This window comes from Myotis myotis, unplaced genomic scaffold (assembly GCF_014108235.1).
Source record: "Myotis myotis isolate mMyoMyo1 unplaced genomic scaffold, mMyoMyo1.p scaffold_m19_p_10, whole genome shotgun sequence".
Taxonomy (NCBI): Eukaryota; Metazoa; Chordata; class Mammalia; order Chiroptera; family Vespertilionidae; genus Myotis; species Myotis myotis.
The window spans coordinates 17,477,213-17,497,556 of NW_023416314.1; the positions used below are offsets into that span (position 1 = coordinate 17,477,213).

A 20,344-nucleotide genomic window follows, 5' to 3' on the forward strand; every position below is an offset into this window, starting at 1 on the left:
AATAACATATTCTATTTTTGTTCTATTGGCATCTATGGGTAAAGAAAGCATTCCATCATCATTCTGGCAGCTATCTACTGCTGCTGAAGATCTCTTTTGGTGAGGCTAAAAGAAATCGCAACCAACTTTGGGTTAATGTTGACAGAAGACATCAACATGCCTAGGAAGAAAGAATCTAAGAGATAAGTCAGTTTGGGCTACAGGAAATGGAGGCAGCTGGTACTCCTGAGGGTGATAAAACAAGAGGAGATGGAGAGAGATAGTTGAAAGTAAAGAAACACTTTAACCCTACATTTCTCTTGATTCCTCCTAAACTATTGAGTTATTATTAAAAAAAAAAAAAAAAAAAAAAGGAAAAGAAAACCTTACCAGCGCATGCTTCCCTAATTGGCACCTATTGGATGACACACTCTAACAAAACATGGGCCAAGAGAAAAGGTTATGGAATCTAGAGATAGTAGCCCAATACAGAAAAGAAGCAAATGGAATTCTCAAGGTGACACAGCTGTATAGTCCAGGACAACAGTTGTACAAAAGGCCAAGAGAGGATCTTCGGAGCACATACAAGAGACAACCAAAGAATGCATAAATAAGTAGAACAGCAAATTGATAACTCACTCTCTCTCTCATTCTCTCTATCTCTCTCTCTTTTTTTCTCTCTCTCCCCCTCATTCTCTGGGGGGGAAAAAAAAATCAATACAAAAAAAAAAAATAAAGAAGTAGCAAGAAGCAAGATAGTTATGATCTTTACAGCAATGGGAGAAATGGCTAAAAGTTCAAAATGGTTTTTCTGGGGAATTAAGTGGTGGAGAGTGGTAAGATACAGGATACCTTTTTAAATAAAAAATAAAAATAAAACAAGCTATTAATGCTTCATTTTCCCACTGGCCTAAATTCTGGGAGGGCATAGATCACATACTATTAATTTTCCCAAAGAGCTAAGTAAATATCCAGCACACAGAAGCCTGTCAAGTGGTATTTTTGAAATAAATAAAAATATAGCCTGATCCTAGAGTGGCCCAGAAAATGACCACTGGCCCACGGAGTGGTGCCCTAAAAGTGCCTGGCAGTCTGTTACTCTGAGGACTGCGTGAGAGACCCATTGTGAATAAAACCCACTGCGAGAGGTCCACAGGCTTCCCCAGGTAACCATTACTCTGAGTAAACTGTGGAGTTGCCTTAAATCCGATTTAGATTACAACTAAGGAAGCTCAGGTTCTCGTTGCACTGTTGAAATTCTTTGTCTAAAAATGAATATTTCTGATTTACTTGGTTCTGGTCTGTTTCCAATATTAATACGGTTTATAGACTCAGTATCTAAAAGTTGATTATAGTGAGAATGTCGAAGAAGAACAATTTTGACAAGCAAAAGCAATCAGGTCTGCTTCCTGGCAACATAAACTGTTCTCCTTCCAGCAATTTTTTGAGTCTGCCCCAAATTTAACAAGTTTTCTTCACTCTTTCTTTTGTTGATTTTTCAGGGAAATTACTTGGAAAAAAAAATTGTTCTCTTTAAATATTAAAAGTATACTTAAAGTCTCAGTTCCATAAAAGTATATGTTTCTGGGTCTAAATGAAGATACTTGTGTTTGTCATTTGTTCTAAAAAAAAAAAAAGGAACAGTAAATATTTCATGAATTAGTGACAGTGGCCTACCAACTTTTAAAACCCGTATTAAAGTTTTCCCCTATTCTTTTTACTTATAATGATGTCAAAGTACTGCATTAATAGTTTACTAAGCACACAGTAACAGAAAGAAAATAGTAATTAACAATCCTGTGAAGCAGATATAAAGTGATTCAATGTATTAGCTTGTAAATTGGGTTTTAGGATTAAGGGCTGAAGAACAGCCATTCCCTTCCCTGTCTGCTCCACCCTCAAAGTAGCAGGGACCCCTAACATAATGAGAAACTGGTATTAGAATCTCTGGTACCAGGAACCCACAAATGCCCTCAAGACTATGAAAACCGGAAGGTGTCTTTTCTCCACCAGTCCTTGGCAGAAAACACATACAAAATGACCCTCCCAGCACCCATCACAGTGCCTTATACAAAACAGCTATTGATGTTGTGACTGAGCCATTTCTTCTAAAACTTTACTTAAGCAAAATCATAAAATATTTATTACATGCAAAACCTAATACCAAAATACTTCCTTTTATAAGCAACTATTTGTGATACTCCATACTTTATTTATCAATATTAATATTTACATAAATAACCATTTCATTATCTGATTTTGGAGGAACAAACTAACTTCAAACATTAACAGCTGATCCTGCAATTACAGGTGGTATGACAGGAGCTTGATTTCATGAGAACAATATTCCAAAAACAATACTTAAAACACAATGGGCTTTCAATATTTGATCGTTACATGGATTAATTTATTTAACAATACATTTCCACAGCCTGTTTGCTCTATAAAGAGAAACAAACAACACTTATTCTAGGCTTCATAAAATATTCTGAAAAAAATAGCCAGATAGTTTGGAAAATTATGTTTGCTATCCACATTCTTGCCACCTGCATGAAACTTTCCTGGCTGTATTCACCAGTAATAATCTTTCCCCTTCCTGACCATCTGGACCACGAGATTACTGGAGAGCAACCAAAATATAATTTCACATAAAAATGCTAACTTCCCAACAAATTACTGAGGTCAAGAATATTGCTATAGGCTTTCCTTTTTATCTCCACAATATGATATTGGAAAAACACTTTTGGAACAAAAGAAATCAATTACTCAGGTGTATTTATGACAGGTCCTGAGAGTATAAACATTCACAAAGCCAAGAGTCAGATTATATTTACAGGCTGAGAAGTATGATAATGGCTCCTTTATTTACCAATATTATAAAATCCAAAACATTCCTGAACTTATACATGCATAGCCCATGGATACAGAAAATAGTGTGATGAAGGCCAGGGAAGGGGCAGAGTGAGGTGGGCAAAGGGAGGGGAAGTGGAGGACATCTGTAATAGTGTCAACAATAAAAAATAATAATAAAAAGGATCATAAAAATAAATAAATAAATAAATAAATAAATAAATGCTTATTTCCTAACAATCCTTTCAACCAGCTTAAATTCACCATACTATTTTTTAAATTATATTTTTATTGATTTCAGAGAGGAAGGGAGAGGGAGAGAGAGAAATAGAAACATCAATGATGAGAGAGAATCATTGATCAGCTGTCTGTTGCACACCCCACACTGGGGATAGAGCCCGCAACCCAGGTATGTGCCCTGATCTGGAATCAAACTGTGACCTCCTGATTCAAAGGTCAACGCTCAATCACTGCGCCACACCGGCTGGGCCACACTACTATTTTGAATGTGGAAAACCTGTTTAGAATCTGGGAGTAGGAATGAGAGACAAAAAAAGACAACAACTCCCTGTTCATTGTTAACAAAACTCCACTACTTTAAACACTACCTATTATACTATTAAATGTTTCAACAATTGATCAACTTGGTCTTTACAGATTCTGCAACTAGAAGAATTGACAAACCATGTCCCTCTTGCATCCAACCAACATTTATATCATAATCAGACAATAAGGTATTAAATATTTCTCCCAGGAATCTTTCCTCAAACCTAAATAGCATAAATACATACTCAAAGAACAGGTCACGAATTCATAAATATAGAATGTTATGTCAACAACCCAAGTTTTCACTTTATTAGAGTGCACAAATATCACTCTTCACATCCAGCTATGCTAAAAAATAGGGAGAACTGGTTAGCAGTAGGCCTTAGACTTGGTTAAATATCAGTGAAAACCTATAAAAGTCAGTTTAAACCAATGCAGTCATATTTTATAAACCCAGATGATGGCCCAACAGTCACTTCCCTTTTCTATTTGGGTGTGAGATGTAGGCTCTGCCTTCCTGCACTGACTTTTCATGAAGAGGAGGAGGCAATATACAGGAGGTTGGCAAAACTAGATTTACAGTTGTGATTTTGCCAAACAGAGTTTATTCTTAGATTATTATTTATTAGTTATTATGTCATTTATTTGTAGTATTTGTTTTCTTATTATTATTACTATTATTTCATATCCTTACTTATGATTTATCTTTTAGGTAATGATGGCTGGTAATTTAACCTACTTTGTCCACCCCTGCAATAAAACATTAACACTGAAATAAGAATACGAACCAGAGAAGGTGGATTTGTCATATCCTTTTAGATCTAGCCATATAGAGAAAAATAAAAGTAGAATCTACATCCATAGCCAAGTGGCATCAGCATTGCACTACAAGCAATGATCTAGCAGGTGGCACATCAGCAGCTCATGCCTGGAACGGCCCTGGAATTTTAATTCTTTGTGCATTTAAAAGATCAAAGGTTGCATACTGGCTACACATTGGTTGAACTATCCAAGGGAAAGTTTTGGTTCAGGAACAGTTTATAACCCATAAGCAAAGCAAGAAGCACAATCAACTTGTGTTATGCCAGGATAATAAATACCGTATCTGAAAAACAGACAAAGTGATTTAAAAACTGACACCAAATCTCCCACCAGACATTGTGTCACTGGTCACAACACCCCCACTAACGGGTCAGTCCACTGTGTCTGCAAGGCTGCCACCATTTGCAACCACAACCTCTAGTTATTATTTTCTGAGAACCACAACATCAAATAAGATTTTCCACTTCATTTGTGGCTTCAAGCTCTGTAGATGCCTACTTGCAAAGCCAATAAATTGCTTCCTAAACCAACAAAAAAAATAAGTCACAAGGCCCTGTCTCAGGCTGGCAGATCACTGTAATACACCCGCGTAAAAAGAAATGTCATCTTCCCAATACTTCACAGCCACTTGGAATCTAGGATTGCAAGAAAAATACACAGAAATTTAATTATCTTTGAGGTATCTACACTAAATTCTCCACAATGTCCTCCTGGTGGTTAGATTCTTTTTTAATCGCCAAATACAAATCAAAAAGAGATTAATTTTAGTATAACTATCTAACCACTACGCTGTACACCTGAAACAAATACAAAATAATATTATATGCAGACAGTAATTGAAAAATAAAATTTTAAAAATTAAGAAAATATTAATCTTGAAAACAAGTTCTTGAATACTTGCATTTAAATTCTTCTTCTATAGCCTACCACTGCATCCATGTGTTGAACTACATTGCATTCAGATGAATTAGGTTTCAGCAATAATAAGATGTTCCAAAATGGAAGAGCATATTATATATTATTTTAGCAATGAAAAGTTATTTAGCTTCCAATCAAGATGACGGCTTAAGTAAATGCCGACTTGTATCCTCCTACAACTACATTAAAATTACAACTAAACTATAGAACAGCCATCATCATAACCACCTGAAATCTAGCTGAATAGAAGTCCTACAACTAAGGATATAAAGAAAAAGCCACATGTAGACTGGTAGGAGGAGTGGAGACATAGAAGAGGCTGGTCCTACACCCACGTGTGGTGGATAAAAATTGGGATGGATATCTCAGCTGTTGAGGTCTCCCTTAAGGAGTGAGAGTCCCATCCCTAACCCAGGCTCCCTAACCCAGGATTCCAGTGCAATAATTTCTGGGTGTAATAAAACAGCGGGGATTGTGGCTAAGTGAGACAGAGTTCTGCTAGAGTCCCAGGCATTCCTCTTAAAGGGCCCACACATGTACGTACTCAGGCTCACTTCCTCTGAGCTCCAGAGCTGGAGTAGCAGCTTAAAAGGCACCAGGGATATACTGAGAGGAACTATACTGTCTGACAGAGCTAGTAGGCCAGGCCAGATTTCAGTCTCCATCAACCTGTCTCACACTGTTCGCCCAGCCTAGGTGATTCCCTGAGACCCCGCCACACCCAACTTGCAGGCTCACCCAAGCTGTATCCAGTGGCTTTTCCACAATAATGGCTTGTCTTGGCTCATACTTCTCATTTTCCTAAAATCTCTCAAACCAGCAGCATCTGGCCTCAGTGTGCCCCATACTTCTCACTAGGGGGCCCAAGGGCCAGCAATAATGGCAGCCAGCTTTGGTTCACAGGTTGGCCTATCCTGAGTACCTCCCAGCACAGCACAAGTAGCAGCCATCTGCAGATCACTTTGTAGCTCATGACAGGTGGCTCCAGGCAGAACACAGGCAATAGCTGACCTTGGCCTGCACCTCCCAGGAGGCACCAGAGCCAGTGCATCTGGTAGACAGTTTCAGACAATGCTGAAGGACCACCCTACCACCTCCAAGGGGGAAATGTTCAAGGGCTGGACTCAGCAGCACCAGACCCCCAATGAAGTAAGTTATGATCCGTGGGTTCGATCCCAGCACAGCTGATTTTCCACAGTGATCACAGTTAGTCCTTGCAACTGATGGGCCTGGGGATAAATCCCTCCCATGACATGCCAACAGCAATCCAGGCTCAACTACAAAACAAGAATGTACACAGCCTACTTGGTGGGAGTGCACCTGGAATGCCCTGCTTGGGTGAACAGGGAGGCTGTGCCACTGGACCCTACAGGACACCTACTACATTAGGCCACTCTGCCAAGCCCAGGAGACATAGCAGTTTAACCTAATACATAGAAACAAAAACAGGGAGGCTGCCAAAATGAGGAGACAAAGAAACATGTCCCAAATGAAATAACTGAACAAAACTCCAGGAAAAGAACTAGACATAATGGAGGCAAGCAATCTACTACATACAAAGTTCTAAACACTGGTTATAAGGATGCTCAATGAACTTAGCGAAAGAGTAGATTAACTTGGAGAGATCTTCAACAGCATAAAAAAGGACATGGAAACCAGTCAGAAATGAAGGATACACAAAACTTACAGGGAATCAACAGTAGAATAGATGAAGCCGAGAAACAAAACACCAATTTGGAATATAAGGAAGCAAAAAACGCCCAATCAGAACAGCAAAAAGAAAAAAGAATTTTAAAATGAGGATAGTGTAAGGAGCCTCTGGGACAACTTAATACTCGCATCATTTAAGTTTCAGAAGGAGAAGAGAGAAAGCAAAGAATTGAAAACCTATTTGAAAAACTAATGACAGAAAACTTCCCTAACCTGGTGAAGGAAATGGGCATACAAGTCCAGGAAGCACAGAGAGTCCCAAACAAAATGAATCCAAAGATGGACCCATACCAAGACACATCAAATTAAAATGCCAAAGGTTAAAGGCAGAGGAAGAATCTTAAAAGCAGCAAAATAAAAGCAGGTATTTAACTTTGATTGTGTGATATAGAAGTCTTATTTCTTCCAGCAAACCATTATTGCGGGGGTGGGGTGGGGAGAAGAGCAGTGCCAGCCTACTACCCTGCTACATTACAAGAAAGAACAGGCACATCATCTTTAAAAGCAACCAGTGCCAGAGCTATTTATGCTCCAAGGGCAATCAGGTGCCAAGTATCCTGCCTTGAAGGAAATGATCTGTTGCTGACAAACAACTACTTACACCAAGTATCCCGCCCCCCCCCCCCCCCCCCCCCCGAATCCCATTCTCACTACCATCAGGAACAGACTTCCCAGCACTCCTTCACATTCCACAAAGACTAAAGCACCCGTTCATACTCCTCCTCTGCACCCAATCCTCCTGCCACCACCCTCCTGAAACTTCAACATCCGCTTCCGTGTCCAATTTCCAGCTTCTCTTTTCCACAACCTCTTAACCTCCCATGACCTTCTCCTCTGTAATTTCATACACCCACAAGGACACCAAGAGTTCAAGCTATCTAACCCTTGGCTTTTGCTTTTTGGCAATCCTTTCATTCAACTCTGGTTTATTCCTAATCTTATTTCCCACAGTGGTTATCTAAAAAGAATTTTCTCCTTTCTCAAGAACCCAGCCCTACACTTCCCCTCCTCATACCAGATGGCCTAGCCTTCTGCTTCTCAGAAAAAAGTTCAAGACCCTCTGATCACCACTGTCTTTATTCATTCTCTTCAAACTTGCCTGTCTCGGGAAAGGGGCCCTCTTCCTCTCAAAGCTAACAAGGTGCCGCGAAGCTTCTACTCTCACCCTCTCCCATCTTCAGCTACATTTTTTCTGTTTCTCTCCCTCTTATTTCTATCGTCACTCTTCTCCCCTCACAAGCTATTTCTCCTTCCCCTCGGGCTATGAGCTTACTCCAGTGGACTCCTTTGCCATAAAGGAAGGGCAGGAAGACATGGGTGGGAGAAGGAGGTTTACTGGATACATGCAGCGCTGTGCACAGCTCCTTAATCTTCACAATACCCCACAAGGAGGTCACAAGTCCAACACCCCAATCTCCTCTCACCATTCTCCTATTTTTTTAAATAATGAAACTGAAATACAGAGGATAAACAAGACGTGAGGTCATAGAGCTAATGACTTGCAGAGCTAAACTTTGAACCCAAAGTAACTCACCTGAAATGTATACACTTTCCCACTACTCCAGGCATAGCTCCATAGCCCCAATTCACTATTCTAAATTTACCTCCTGCGAATTTCTACAAGGGACTTTATCTGCATCTCGAAACTTAACATGTGTCAAATCCTAACTCATAATTCTGTTTCAGTACTCAGGCCACATATAAACGGATAAATGGGCTCCTGACACCATGTTCCTAGTAACTCAAGTGATGGATTATCCTTCCTTCCATGCCCCTACTCACCAAATTCTGCAGATCTCTCTCCTCTATCCTTCTAGATTTACGTAAGAATATCACTTCATCTCGGCTATACTATTACAGTAGCCTAGTTATTGGTTGCCCAGCTTCTATGACTTTAACTCACCGTATGTACTAAAGGTCGAAATTAAGAAAAAGAGGGGGGCACCTTTGATTATGTCATTATCCAACTCAAAAACCTTGAATCATTAAATAAAAACCAAACTCCATATTATAAGCGATTCGGGATCTCCATCATAGGGCCATAGTTATCTTTCTAAGTATCTTAGCCTGAGATGCTACTATTTCTAATCTCTAGCTTAGCACTTTGAAACTAGTAGAAGTTCTTATAGCTTCCCATTTCCATGCCTTTTCTTTACCTACATTTCCTAAGCTGTTTCTTGTCTAACCATTAGGACTCAGCACGAATAACCCCCTCTATGAGAGCATCTTCTAATGTTCCCAGAAGGAAGTTCCTTCTCCAGCATTGGTGTTCTCACAGCATTTTTGGTCTTACCACACTATAGCACTCAGCACATTCTCCTTTGTATTACAGTGATTGTACCATAAAGCTCCTTTATTACTCCCTTGTATTTTATAAGCCTAATAAGGATATAAGAAGACTTTACTCATGTTTGCATGTTCTAAATTACCCATAAAGTTCTTTGTACTCAGAAGATATGCATTATTGGTAGAAAATTCTAGAGACTCCAAAGTCTATATCAGCATGAACTAAGTCACACCTTATACTAGTATTTGACTTTAACATGAAAAACTGATTTTTTTTTTCATCCCTGGGAGATTTGTGCAGCACCTACACAGGCCCATTAATACCATCTCTCATAATCAGGGTACATATCAACTTGTTCTACATAAACCAAAACCTTTTTGCAGGCTGTGAAAAAAATAATGTGGCCATAAATGGCCTCCCCAATTGTGTCTACCTCGGTGTATACCACAAGTATATTGTTTAGAGTAGTGGTTTCTCACAAGCTGCATTAGACACCAATAATATCCATGAAATTACAAGCTACTAAGGTCTCAACCCAGGGGATTCCACCTTAGTTCAGGTCTGAGGGTGGGCCCAGGAATCATATTTTTAAGGTTCCCATACTTGATTCTGATGGTAGGCAGTTTGGGAGGGAAAAGGGAAGGGATGCATGCTTTGTGTAAGGAATTAAGAATTCAAACTACATTTAAATAGAAAACAGTATGTATTTTTAAAATATATTTGTATTTATTTCAGAGAGGAAGAGAGAGAGAGATAGAAACATCAATGATGAGAGACAATCATTGATCAGCTGCCTCCTGCACACCCCCCACTGGGAATTGAACCTGCAACCTGGGCATGTGCCCTGACCGGGAATCACACTGTGATCTTCTGGTTCACAGGTCAATGCTAAACCACTGAGTCACACTAGCCAGGCAGAAAACAGTATGTATTTTAATAAAATTTGTAAGGATCATCTCTACCTCCTTGCTTGAAAGTCATCTGTACTTTCAATGGCAGAAGTAGTACCCTTGACCCTTGTGGTAATGAAGGAAACAATATATTATCTGAGTCCCAAGAACCAAGAATAACCCTTAAGTTCTCTCTACAGCCCTCAACAACTATCCTGAATTTTATCTCTGACAGAGAAATTACTTGGAATTAGCCTTTTTTCTCCCAGGCACATATTCCTAGATAACTATCCAAGGCACGCTCCTCTTTTTCTTTTTTTTAAGGCCTATTATTCAACTCGTGTTTCTTTCCAACTTCTCCCTCTATAGTCTGGCCTCCCATCCCATAGTCTCTCTTCATTGCTCATATGCTGGTCCTTCCCTTTGGCCGATAAACTTTCCATTAACCCCTGGGTGTCCATGTCCTGTGTCCTAGCTCACTTATTTCAGACACAGTTTGCAGGACTATTGCCTTTCTGGTCCAAACATTTTATGTCAAAAGTGAAACTGTACTTTTATTATTTCATTCACATTTAAAAATGTTCTCTCTTGGTTCATAAAAGATGTGGTGATGAAGGCAATCTCTAACTCAGCCTGAACTGGCAAACATTTCCGCGCTGTAATTCGTCACACACACTTATGCCAGAATAAACCTTCAATCAAAAGCCTCGAGCGTCTCTGGAGAGCATGCGCATAAAACTTTACACTACATGGCAAAGCCCTCTATGCTTATGCTCTGGGTCTCAATCTTTGTACTCCAGCTAAGAGGATATTACACATTAGCTTTCTTCGATATTGCACAAATCAAGACAATGAATGTTCAAGTCAGATTAAATATGCCCACGCAAGGGAAGAAGTGCAATGGTCTGGAGCAGAGGGAAGCAGTGGTTAAATACAGAACCGGAGAAATGCTTCAACATCCTAAAGACTTCAGGGAAAAAATCTAGGGCTGTTACAGCCAGCGGGCCTCAGAAGCACTGACTATTTTCATGCCTTTTGTACCAAATGGTTTCAATACAGAAAAAGAATCAATGTTTACATGGTCATGTAAATTTGATTAATTACACAGGGAATAAAGGATAAATCAGGGTTCCAATTATAAGCACTTTGCAGTAATGCCACTATCTTAAAATGATATATCTGTATATGAAAGAAATACTGAACAAAAATTTTTAAATGTCCCTTCTTTTTGTATCTCTATAAACATTTATCACAACCTAACTTAACATATAATAAACTTAAATTTATTTAACTCCTCGAACAAATGCAAACCCATTAGGATGGAGATTTTTTTTTTCTGTCTTGCACACTGATGTGTCAGTACCCAAAATGGTTTCTGACAAATCACAGGTACTTGATACAGGTTTACTGCATGAATGAATGAGTAAGCTCCAAGTTCAGAACCAAGGAGCTAGCTAAACGGGGTTCTCCTACTGGTGTGACTTTAGAAAATCGATTCGCCTGTGTCCAAAGCAAAATGACAGTGAGCTCCCAGGTTCTCCAAGGTCTCTTCTCTTCAGATACTAAGCGGAAGTAGCACTTTCTAAAAATTCTAAAGAAATAAAACAAACAAAAAAAAACCCAATAACCGGAGCTACTCCTCATCCCCACCTGTACATAAAGTATGAGAATTATCCCAGAAGAAATGCAGCTCTCAACTAGCAAGATATAAACTCCACGCCAATGGTAAAAACACTTTCACTGTGACATAATACCACCTTCAAAAGCTATTTTCAAAGCAGATGCTGAATTTATGTGATCTTCCACATGGGTGGAGAAATTGTGCTAAGCTGACAAAGACATTACCAACAACAGTTCAAACCATGCACCTAACACCACACAGGCCACCACTTCACCTTTTTGGTGTCTGATGCTGACCAAGAGGCAATGAAAACATGTTCCTGTTACTATGCCAAAACTTATGACAACAATGTCAAGAGTATGTCATGGTTGAGGCTTGAAATTACAAGCCAATCACAAGAGTCCAGTTTTATTGAGGCCATTCTATTCATACTTCCAATAAAAGAGATGTATTCCAACTGTGGTTCTGTTGTTCAATGCAAGTGCATTAAAACCAACACAGGCATCCATAGGTTACATTATACTACCCATTAGGATACCCATGCCCCATTTTCTCCTGAGCACAAACACAAAGAAATAGCCAAGTAAGACATTTTAAGAAAAGCTCATCTGGAGCAGCGTTCTTAAGTCTTCCATGAGACAGTCAGATTAACCTTTTCAAAATGCAAATACAATGTCACTACTCTGATTAATGCCCAGCAATGTCTTCTCATTGCCTTTAAGTTAAAACTCCACATCCCTAACTTGGCCTGCTAGGTCTTGTGTACCTGCTCGCACATGCCATTTGCCCTTGGCTTTCTCCTTGCCTCCTCAAAGCCTGCATTCATCCCTTCCCTATGTCTGGAATGTTCGTATTCCCTCTTCACGGACCACTTCTCCATGACCAAATTAAACAACCCCTTCTGCAGCGTGGCCTTCCCTCATCTTCCCACTCACACACCTAGGCCTGGTCTACCTTGAACGTTTATGTATCTTAAGGAGCTTTGTTTCTATATAAAGGTTCCCTAGATTTATGCAACAACTATTTACTAAGCCTCTGCTACAAGTAAAGCTCTAAAGCAGTGGTTCTCAACCTTCTGGCACTTTAAATACAGTTCCTCATGTTGTGGTGACCCCCAACCATAAAATTATTTTCGTTGCTACTTCATAACTGTAATGTTGCTACTGTTATGAATCATAATGTAAATATCTGATATGCAGGATGGTCTTAGGCGACCCCTGTGAAAGGGTCGTCTGACCGCCAAAGGGGTTGTGACCCACAGGTTGAGAACCGCTGCTCGGAAGTATTATGCAGGAATAGAAATGGGAGTAAACTTTCTAACCTCAAAGAGCATAAAATCTGCTGGGAGAGATAAGAGACTGAGTTCTCCATGAAAAAGACCAAACTATTTTTTGTTCACCAGAACAAATCGCAAAATAAATAAATGGGTTTCAGGGGATTATTGTATGTTAGTAAGTTAAGACAGTTTTTTTCTTTGAGACGTGTGGCTAGTGGCATAAGATTCATATTGCTTTTCAGAGCCGGAAATGAAAAAATCTAAGCCTTTGGACTTCAAAATAAATCAAGTTATGTTCTTTAAAATACAGAGCAAATATAATAAAACATCTCGTAAGTGGCATGTTGTTTTAGAGAAGAACTCCACCTGAAATACACAACTTCCCCAGCTGTTCCAATCCTCAGTTGTGGGTGGTTTCTGTGTGGGTGCAAAAATAAGGGTGGTAAAGAAATGGAAAACAATATTTCAATTGTCCAACTGAGAGTCATTAAAAATAAAACATACTTCCTCTACAGAGTTCAAAAGAAAATGTTATTTGTATAAACAACCTCGGCATTTGGAAGGTTCCACTTCAAGAGGACTTCCTGACTTATATAACCGACATTTAAGTGGGTTGTTACGAGGGATCTGTAATAACTGATGGATTTTCTTTTGATTCAGCCTGTGAGAAGGTAATATGTTCCCTAGAATTTAATAAAAAATCACAGGTCTTTTTTTGAAGACTTCAGTTGTGGTTAATAATGGTAATTGTTTCTGGGTTGCAAACTTTCCCCCCCCCCCAAAAATGCCTAAGAAGAGCTCCATGGCCAGGTTCCATCTAATGCAGTGGTTCTCAACCTTCCTAATGCCACGACCCTTTAATACAGTTCCTCATGTTGTGGTGACCCCCAACCATAAAATTATTTTCGTTGCTATTTCATAACTGTAATTTTGCTACTGTTATGAATCGTAATGTAAATATCTGACATGCAGGATGTATTTAGGCGACCCCTGTGAAAAGATCGTTTGAACCCCAAAGGGGTCGCAACCCACAGGTTGAGAACCGCTGATCTAATGCATCACAATAGCATTAGACAACGATTAGTAGTAATCGGTATGGATGAGTATGTGTAGCTCATAACTAAATTTTGAAGAAAATCTTTACAGAAGCTTTTAATAATTTAATAGCTTAGTAGTTGATAGTTGAATTTTATTAGTTTAAATTGAATAAAACAGGTTCTTTTTTAGCTAAATTCACTTATGATTTTTTAAGTATATTTCCTATTATAAATATACCAGTTATTTTTTTAACCTATACTATAAATCCCTCAAAAACACACAAAGCAAACTGCCATACTTCCTGTCCTAGACTATATTCCTAATTTATAACTTGGAAAACTGGATCAAACAACACCTTTCCATTGTACCTGGCAGATGCATCCTCAAAGTGAATGGAATTATGTGGCATAAGATTTCGAATTTTCCCACAGTAATTTCTCTAACACAGAAAATGAAGGAAAATTTACCAACCACTCCCTTAAAAAATATCTTCCACTCACATCCTCTGAGCAAGCATCCCTGATCACTCCAGGCTTCTGTCAATACCCCAAGATGATTTCCGGCTCAGGGTGAAGTCCCTTTACCACTGTATCACACTAATGCACACCCAGCCTCAGAGAGGTGATCAACGACAAATATTTGCAGCTGGGCAAAGCTCTACTCGCTCAAAAACAAACAATAAAGGCCCTGTGACTTAAAATGTAACTATTTAAAATTTGTCTCCTGTAGTGTCACCTTTCAACATATTCTCCTAAAGACAGGACAGAAAAGAATCCAAAATGTATGGCACATTCCAGATAATGCAGTAGTATTCAAAATGTGAACTGGGTTTGACTTTCCATCAATCTGCACACATACAATTTGTACATAGATTTCCATACAAAAGTGGTGGTGGGGGGGTTCTGTTTTTTTGCGTTTTTTTGTTAATCCTCACTCGAGAATATTTTTTTCCATTGATTTTAGGGAAAGTGGAAGGGAAGGAGGGAGGGAGAGGGAGAAAAAAAGAGAGAAAAAGAGGCATCAATTGGTTGCCTCCAACATGCGCTCAACTACAAATGTGCAACCACCCAGGTATGTGCCCTTGACTAGGGGGCCTCACAGAGCAGCAACACCAGCCAAGGCATAAAAGTGTTTTTTAGGATGTACCATGCTCATCATTTTAAGAACTCTTAAGTACCAATCATCAGTATTTCTATATCTGCACATCTGTATTGAAACAGAGCAAATACCTGAACAAGAATACATTAGTTATGTCAAAAATACCTGGGCCAGTTGTCGGCAAACTCATTAGTCAACGGAGCCAAATATCAACAGTACAACGATTGAAATTTCTTTTGAGAGCCAAATTTTTTAAACTTAAATTATATAGGTAGGTACATTATTATTAACTTAATTAGGGTACTCCTAAGGCTTAGGAAGAGCCACACTCAAGGGGCCAAAGAGCCGCATGTGGCTCGCGAGCCGCAGTTTGCTGACCATGGAGTCCTGGGCAATTATTACAAAACATATTTTAATTTAAATTACCTAACTGATGGCCTCATTTCTCCATAACCTTAGTTGACAAGTGGTTGTATGTTGTCTGTCTCTACCACAGGAATTTTCTGTTTAGGTGTGTCTGAAGGAATGAAGTCCCCACCTAAAATATTTACTAGCAAGCTGACTCTCCTTCTTGGTAAATGTTTAATCTCTTAAGTGCAAGGTTCACATTGTCCAAGACTTGCAGAGAATTAACACAGGTTACTACACAAGCTGTTTACACACAATTGCAGCTGGACTTTCCAATGGTCTCTAAGATTACATAGAATGAGCAAGCTTTGCCTCTTATCAGTGACTAATACTAGTATTCTTATGGGTACCAGTTCAGCTTGACTAACAATATCTGGTATTTTTAAAATCCAGACCTATTTTAAAGCTTAAAGTGATTTCAAGTTATAGGCACTAATACAGGAACAAAACACAGTAACTTCCATACCTCACCTTTGGTGTAGACATAAATCCTGAAGTAATATACTAAGATTTACAGCTTTTTATTATCCTATACTCTCATGTGTTAAATTAACTTAGCAAAACAACCTGTCTCCTATGCTGATTCACAGTAATATCTTTGAGCGTCTATTTGTTTAAATGAACCAGGGTAAACCGTTTTCAAAGGAACAGTATTTTATATTGTGTGGTGATAGCCTTTTATTTCTTACTAGTAAGGTTTTCAGGCACTGACTCACTTTGGCAATTGATGTCCATGTAGGTACATGTACCAGGACTGAAGCAGTGAGTACTGTCTTTCTGCATTTACATAGATATTACTGTGCAACTATAGTTAAAGTATGGTACATTTTGTATCTAGTCTGTCCACATAATTATTTGAGGAGGACTGAATCTTTACTACTTTATAATCCCTCCCCTCCCCTCCACCACAAATTTCCAAGCCCCAAGTGTCCAGCTGCTCAACTCCTAACCTACTCCTAACGTAGTGTCTTTACTCAGTTCAAAACACTAAAGCAGTACAAAAAGTGGGCCATCAGAGCAGCCGTGGGAAGTGAAGTTGGATGGACTCAATAGGCTGCTTCCCACCAGGCCAGCTCTGCGGTGGGCAGATACAAGGGCGCCATCAAAAGCTCACCTGCAGCTCATTCATCCTTAGAAAAGGGAGAAGCCATGACCTCTGGCTGCTCTTGAATGGGAAGGGAGATGCTAAAAGGAGAGTGTGTGATGCTGCCCTGCTTGGGACTTTAATTCTGGAAACAACTAACCTGCTCTCTGAGCCACAGGAATTCCCCACTGCGTCCCAGACCACTATTCCCATTTTGCTTCCTCCCATGCCAACACCGTCTCACTGATACCAAAACAAACAAACCAAAAAGCCAGCAAGCACAGGCCAAAGAGGTGGGAGCAGGAGGGGGCAGCTGAAGAGCGGGGCCAATTTACAGGCCAGACACAGCCCTACCAGTCTAAAAAAATGTCCTGCAACAGCTTCACTAATTAGGTAATTATAGAAACAGCACCTTCTTCTACTTACTTTGTTCAAAATCTGTTTCCCACCCTATTCCACTGTAAGCACATGGAAAGCAGACATCTTACTCACTTTCCTAATGCCCTCCCATCCATTCCCACCACCATAACTTACAGAAAGTCTGCAAACGTCTTGATTTTATGTGTTATTTTGCTACTGACATTGCTCAATTATAAAAAATGAGCGTTTCTGGTAAGTCATCAGATTTAGTGGTTACGTCCTTGGTTAGGTCTCAAGACTACTCTGGCAGGGAGGGCTGTGGCTAATACAAAAAGCTAAGAGTCACAGCTGTCCCTACTTCATTCCTCTCTTATTAAATCAGAGAAATAAAGAAGCTGAAACCCAGGCTTCCACAAGCTATTTTAAAGACAACTGATGCTCTGTCCTTTCCCATGTAGAACTGAGTATGACAAAGGGGGTAAGGGCAGTTCTTGCACTCCACCCACGCCAGCCTTACCAATTAGTCCCTGCGATACATTCCTGGATGCCTGTCCTTGGTACATAAGCCCTCATGTTAGGGATGATTACCGGAAGTCTACAATTTCTTTATTCTATACATTGTTACTTTTAACTGTTCAGACTGGGCTTGGGGCTCAGGATAAAAAGCGTTAGATGGAGAGGCTATGAGAACATATTTATATTTTTACATTAGTTGTTTCAGAAATAATTTAAGTTTATAAATATTTTTATTCTAAGTTAGGTTTTCCTAATAAAACATCGGTGTTTAAGTCAGATTCTCTGCAATAGGAGCTAAAAAAGTCTCCTGATATGTAAGTAGCAAATAATATTACACCTACTCCTATATAGTATTCACCTTCATCTAACTTTGCAAAGCCCTCCAAGCATTAGAATTAAATGCAATATTCATTGCGTATAATAAGCCTTTACCTACTGATCACTTCACACCTTTCAAATCTAACCTGCAAGAGCCACAACATCCCGTTAGCCAAAGTGGAAAGAGACACACAGATCAATGTTGAGATATCAAATCTACCACAACCTGAGGAAATCACTTGACATCGGCCAGGAAGGTCACATGGCAGTGACTGAAAACCTACCTCTGCAGTCACTAGTGTGCCTTCAAGAAGGTGTTTTAAGTAAGAAGCACAATGGAAATTAAAAGAAATGTTTACTATACTGCTAATAACAAGAAAAAGACCACCTAGAGTCAGTGTGAATGTACTCAAGAGACTTCATAAATTCAGTTATATGAATCTGATGGAATATTTTAAAACTATGAAATTATTAAAAATTATATCTATAAAAACTCAGAAGTAATTACTATAATCCTCTTTAAAAAGAAAAAACAAATTTATATATATATATAATTTCTAAATTATAGATATAATGCTATTAAAAAGCATAAACATAAGCGAAAAAATTAAATTTTATAAGGAAAGTTGTCATTTATTAAACAATTTAACAGAGGGGCTACTATGAGTCAGGCCCTAGGTCAGGTGCTAATGCTAAAATGTTTTTTTGTTCTTTCTCTAAAAAAAAAAATAAAAAAAGAGATCTGAACTCTCTGCCTTCTTGGAATTTATAGGTATCATTTCTAAGTCAAAATAATTGTAGTTATACAAGTATAGGGGTATTGTTTTTTTTCTACATACTAATGCTAATATGTTAATATTTTAGTAATATAATAGGTTTTTTTCTGGTGAAGTGTATGTTACAACACCTGCATTGGGGGATAGACATTTATGACAAGTGTCAAGAAGTGGCGCATGAAATGACAACTATTGTTCCACATCTCGGTGGAGTATGGACACTGATGTCCTTTGCCTCTCGGTCCTCTCCCTTCTTCCTAGAGGCTCCTGAGTACCCCTCAGCCAAGTGCGGGCATGGCTCAGCCACCTGTCCTCAGAGACCTGAGAGCAGAAGAAACCATCAGATTCCAAGAGCCCAGCCACCTCCACACCCTCTCAGGTAACTACCACTCAGCTAAGAAAATGAGTGCCTGGCACAGCTCCTCTGAAAGACGGCCAACGTGACCGTGAGCGTGCCACATGCAGGGAGGGCTTGTCTACGGACTCTGCACTCTGCCCAGTGACTTCTCCGGGAGAAACTCTCATGGATGTAAGCAGCTAAAGTCACACAATGAATCAGACACTCAATCAGCCGATCTTCTCCGGAAAGCCTTTCTTTTGCGGAGATAACATTGCCCTGTCCTTGGATAGCTAGGTTGGGGCTTGCTACTTAGGTTTAAAAAAATAATAAAAATTTTATTTTAAAATGCATGGAACTGGGAAAACTACAGAAGAAATGGCAGAGGAAAGAGAGGAATGTGACTGAGGAAAGGCATGTCAGGAATCATAAATCTCTGCTGCTCAACGTGCGGTCCAGGCCCCGGCAGCGTCACTTCCAAGTCTGATGGAAATGCAGACCCACACACCCAACCTGAGACCTTCTGAAGCAGAATCTGCATTTAATAAGATCTCTCAGTGTTTTATACACACATAAAAGCTTGGAAGTCGCTGTTCCAGATACTTGTAATATTCTATTTGTATACCTGGAAGATGAGTACACCTAGTATTATTCTCTAAAGCGTACACACATTTTATCCAGTCTTCTGACGATGTGGCCATGTCTCTAATCTACAAATGGACCCCACGTCTACAAACTGACAAGTAGGGATTGTTAAAATGTGGGAGAAAGAATGCTGCATAAATCTGATCTCCAAACAGTAAACTCAGATACAGAAAAAAATTCGCAGATCACATAACCGAACCTATTCACTTTGTGAGAAATGAAACCATGTGATTCAGGAAGGGGCATGCCTTCCCCAGGGTGAGAGTGCTAAATTACTGTGGCAAAACTGGATTAGGGCTCAAGTCTCCTAATCCCCAGTAATGCTCTGTGTCCTGTAATAATACTAGTGTAATACATTATGACTGATTCTTTCCCCTATATAAACAAATACTCATGCTAAAAGAGAAAACCGTATTAAGTTAAAAAAGAAATATTTAAACCAGTACCCTGTATATTTAATAAGAGACACCCAATATGTATTAGTTTGAATGAACGACTGACTTTGAGGCAGAGACAAACATTGTTGTCCACATCTTCTCCAAGGGCAGAGCTGAAATATAGAATGATTAAGTAATTTCCTTATGGAAGAAACCACAGAGCTCAGTTTTAAAACAATGTATAATACTGTTGGGGAGTAAGTTTCTCCTTGACCCTGTCCGCTGCGCCCATTGTTGGAGTACTCACTCCTTGAATCCTGCTCCACTACGCCAACTGTTGGGCCTCAGTTCCCCTGCCAGGAACTGGACCTCCTTGGACACTAGGTATTGGACGGAGAAGACATAAGGAGTCGTAGGCGTATAAGAGAGTCTTTATTGCAGTCCAGGTAGCCATTGCTACTAAGGAGCCATTAGACAAAGCAGTCCAG

General features: G+C 39.4%; 1 protein-coding gene across 9 annotated transcripts in view; it reads right to left on the reverse strand.

Moving 5' to 3' along the window:
• ARHGAP42 (Rho GTPase activating protein 42) overlaps positions 1–20,344 on the reverse strand; it is a 252,176-nt gene that overhangs the window by 168,314 nt on the left and 63,518 nt on the right. The gene's annotated exons all lie outside the window — the stretch shown is intronic.